General features: G+C 38.8%; 1 protein-coding gene across 1 annotated transcript in view; it reads left to right on the top strand.

The window, feature by feature from the left end:
* kitlga (kit ligand a) overlaps positions 1-4,206 on the top strand; it is a 29,198-nt gene extending 24,992 nt beyond the window's left edge. Inside the window, exons 9-10 of the mRNA XM_027135893.2 lie at positions 1-22; positions 115-4,206. The exon at positions 1-22 is cut by the window's left edge and continues 33 nt beyond it. The gene's annotated coding sequence lies outside the window, so the exon portion shown is untranslated. The remainder of the gene's footprint in view (positions 23-114) is intronic.
* The last annotated feature ends 332 nt before the right edge of the window (positions 4,207-4,538 follow it).

Below are 4,538 nucleotides of genomic sequence, written 5' to 3'. Positions count from 1 at the left end.
CCATCCATCTTCATCACAACCGGTGAGATTTTTTACCTTTAATCACATATTCATCTATACGTTTGTCACAAGGACATTCTCTAGTTTTTACAGAACCCATCCCTTTATTTCCAGATTGTACAGTTGGACGAAAAGGCAGCGACTCGAGATCCACACATCTGACTTCCTATTCTCTCAGCTTTGAGGGACAAGTACTGACCTCGAAGAATGAAGAACCGAGTTACGATGATGTTTCTGAGAACAATAGTCGCACCTTTTCTGTGGTAGAAGGGTGGAGGAGGAGGAGGAGGAGGAGGAGGAGGCAGAGGAAAAAATTGATGACCTGACTGTGATTCATGCATGGAGATCACACACGAGGGGAAAAAAACAACCCTGTCAAATCCAGCTGAAGAGCCTTAGTTCAGCGCAGCTGAGAGTTTCCGAATAATCCAGAACAACTGCGAAGAAGAAGAAGAAGAAGAAGAAGAAGAAGAAGCGAAGGCAAGAAGCGACTGCATTTCGTCCTCTTCCCTCCTGCTTCCTGTTTGGTCGAGTTCTCTTGCTCTTTGTGTCTGAGCTTTGGATATCCTACTTGTTTTAATCATTTTCATAACAAAAAAATATTCTTCAGTCGTTTCATCTGAATCGTGTTTCTGATTTTTTTTTTTTTTTTATTGTTGCTTAACTGGTGGTGTGGAATTAATTTATTTATTTTGTTTCTCAGAATATGTTCTAAAAGTAAAAAGAGTTTTTTTTTTTTTTGCTGCTCCCGCGTGGGTCGTCAGGCGACGAGGTTGTGGAAGTGCAACGCTCCAATTCTGTGCTCTTTAAACCACAGCTGTTGCGCTATAACTCGGGCCCTCGGGCCATCTAATTACTGTCAGGTCTTTTACATTTACAACCTGTTCGCTGCATTTACGGAATTTATAACCGCGGCTTCGTGCGGAGCTTCACGCTGAGCTGCGATCCGTGAGTTCGATCCGGAATCGGTTCAGCTTTCGCACGCTGCTGCCAGTTTAAATAGAAGATATGAACTCTAATGTCTTACACGATAATCACCCGAAACCTTCGGATTAACACCTGATTCTGTTTAATTACGGTTTGTAACGTGTTTTGTTATTAACATGTCATTAAATAAGATGATAAAATTCTCAAAAAAAAAAAAACCAACAACAACAACAAAAACAGGACATCTGTGTATGTATATCTCTAAATCCAGCTTACTGTAGGTTTTTTTGTTTGTTTGTTTGGTTTGCTTTAACATCACGACACGCTTTTTTTGCTCGGAACGTGTCACAAAAGCGAGCGTGTCTGATTTTCTTACGGATTGAACCTTTTTTTAAAACAAAGTCCCCATTACGCTGATGTGTGTGTGGAATAGTAATAATAATAATAATAATAATAATAATAATAATAATAAGAGAGCATCAGTTAAAACCCTTAATCGAGGATCTCTTAACTAACACTGTTCTCCTCGAGTCAGATCATTTGATTCACCGAAGCCGAAGAGTCGACTCTTTCGAATCCTGGTCGACCATTTTGTTTAAAAGCAGACAAACAATTTTTAAAAGTGTTTGTTTGTGTAATATTTGGGTCATTAGAACACTGTTTGTGACACTTAACACCGATGCTGTCTTAACATGCGCTGTTTTCAGTGAGTCAAATCGTACGCTTCAACAACGATCGAGATTTGACTCTCTTGGTTCGAAGTCGGCCATTTTTTCTTTTGAAACCAGACGAACACGTTTTGACCGTTTGTTTGTTTGTTAGTTTTTTGGGTCTACATGATGATACAAATTTAAGCGATGCATAAATATATATGAATGAACAAAATTTAATTTATTTATAGGTAAATAAATAGCGTCGGCTTTATCCGGTGTTTATTCTAGCTATTTTTATAACTGTAAACACGGTGAGTTCGTTCGGCTCATAGAAGAAGAGACGCTTTTTGGAGGGAAATAATCGACAGATTAGGCGATAGTTGACGATTTTCATAAATAACGGCACCTCCGAAAATGTGGCGATGATTACAATTTCAAAATGTTTTACTAGATAAAATGAATTCAATAAAAATGGACTTTCTAATGCGATTATACATCCATTGTGAATCTTCTATAAAACAGTCCTTAACTAACCAGTGTCTCTCTTTTTTTTCCCTTAAATGCGACCCTAAAACGCGTGTACGTGAGCGCCAACACTGGAGACTTCCTTCCGTAACGTACAGAAATCACGTCACGACTTTTTTTTCTTAAGTAAGTGTGTTTGTGTAAGTCTGTTCATTTTTAACGAACTATTAAACTGAGGTCGTTGATGTAAACCCGCGATCTAGATGATGATTCAGATGTCGGTTTATTAAGAACGTTTCTGCGGTAGAAATCTCGCTTCTGGCGAATAACGGCTGTATAAATCATGTTAGTTTTGTAACCTTAAAGTCAAGCGTTACCAAACAGTGTGTGAGTTTGCTCTTCTCAAGCTTCAGAATGGCTTCAGGCTGAACGTGACTCATCTCTAGCGCTCTGTGTGTGTGTGTGTGTGTGTGTGTGTGTGCGTGTGTGTGCGTGTGTGTGTGTGTGTGTGTGTGTGTGTGCGCGTGTGTGTGTGTGTGCGCGCGCAAATGAGTGTCAGAAATGTGCATGCTCTTTTCTCTTTTTATTCTGCTCCTCAGAGCCCAACGTGTACATATCGATTTTTCTAACAGCTATCAACAAATGTAATATGTTTCAGACGAATCTCTGCGATTCGTTATGGTCTTTTTTTTTTTTTTTTCTTTCATAACCGGAACGATCCTCTCATGGGATGCGTTCTCTCATGGGTCGTAACGATCTGTGTGGGAATGAACTGCTGCTGCTGTTGCTGCTGCTGCTGCTGCTTCGATGCATGTATACCACTTTTTAACAATTTTATATATGTATATATATATATATATATATATATGTATATATATATATATATATATATATATATATATATATATATAAAGTAAATCTCTGGTATAAATCTGTTTCCCTGATCATGCATTATCACTAAGTTTTCTTCTGGAGACACGGCCTGGAACGCCGCAGAAAGCCAGAAACTGAAATCTGCTCGTTTTGGAACGTTTACAGCTTTCTATTCATTACGGCAGCAACTCGAATCAGTTTCTTTTTTTAATCCACGTTTTTAAAAAACTATCCTCTTTCACCACAACTAATCGACGTATTGACTTCTATACCAGTAACGGAATAAAAGACGAGGTTGTGTGAGAACTATTTACCCATCGGACATGAGATACGTGTAGAAATTCTGCAGTAGTGCTTTTTTTTTTTTTAAATCAATGTAGAAAAAAAAAAACAAAAAAAAAACACGGTTGCCGATGTTACGAGCGTGTATGCGCATGTGGTCGAGTGTTCTGTTGTGTTGTGTTGTTTTGTGTTGTGTTTAAATGGGATTAGTTATGATATTGTGCAAAACGTTAACGAGCCCCGTTCAGGGGAAGTGGGTTTTCATTGTTCTTGTGTAACTGAGTGGAATTTAAAAAAATGATTGAATGAATAAACAAAAACAACACGACCAGATGTAACGAGTTTAAGAAGAATAGTTTTACCACAAGAGTAATCATCATAGACGTTCTTGCAGAGACTTTATTGCATATTATTTTCATTTTGTTCGTGTGGAGAAAGGCTTAAGCTGTGAAACTTTAAATGATGGCATCCTTTTTTTTTGTTTTGTTTTGTTTTAAATCGACCCACCTAAGAGCCTCTGACCTCACATCTGTGGACATCATGCGACACGCCATGGACTTACTGAAGGCCGTCATGTATCTGAGACTGATTTCTGCCGTGTGTGTGTGTGTTTGTGTGTGTGTATACAGTATGAGAACGCTTCATCTGGGACAAATCCTCGTGTCTGGACGTGAGGTTCAAAAAAAAAATGTCCTTTGTGGAGTTGCAGGAAGAAGAAAACTCACCTGGCATGTCACCTGCCTTTAAAAATCTTTTAATAAATAAATAAGTAAATAAATAACCTGTTCCTGTACGTTTGGACTGTCATGCGGCAAGAAGGCTCTTAGTCAAGGAAGATCGTCAGGGTGCCAAAAGATATAAGTAATTGTGGCCCAGTTGATGTGATATCTGGGTGACAGTCTACTGTATTCTGTATTTTTATATGAATATATGCATATAATGAAAATATATGTATGAGATGTGAATAAAGTACATTTATCCAACACTGCTCTGGAAATCCTCACAACCTCCTCGTGTGTGTTACATTTATGAGATCTGCTTTTATTGTGTCCGTGTCGACGAGTGACGAACGTCTTCCTCACGTCTCGCTCCACAGTGGTGTTAAAGGTGGGGTCTCCGATTTTTGAAAGCCAATGTTGACATATAAAATCACCAAAACAAACACGCCCCTAACCCAAACGGGTCCCACCCCTGTATCGATAGCTCCGCCCACACATACATACGTAACCCAGGCGACTAACGGAAAGAAACGTGTCTTTATCATAGCTGAAGGGAAGAACAATACGATTGTAGATAAACAAACAAGCAAAAATGCCACACAAGCATAATGATGTAAAG

Source organism: Tachysurus fulvidraco, chromosome 17 (genome assembly GCF_022655615.1).
Source record: "Tachysurus fulvidraco isolate hzauxx_2018 chromosome 17, HZAU_PFXX_2.0, whole genome shotgun sequence".
NCBI lineage: Eukaryota > Metazoa > Chordata > Actinopteri > Siluriformes > Bagridae > Tachysurus > Tachysurus fulvidraco.
The sequence above is the reverse complement of the archived record's forward strand: the minus strand, read 5'-3'. Positions and strand labels throughout refer to the sequence as shown.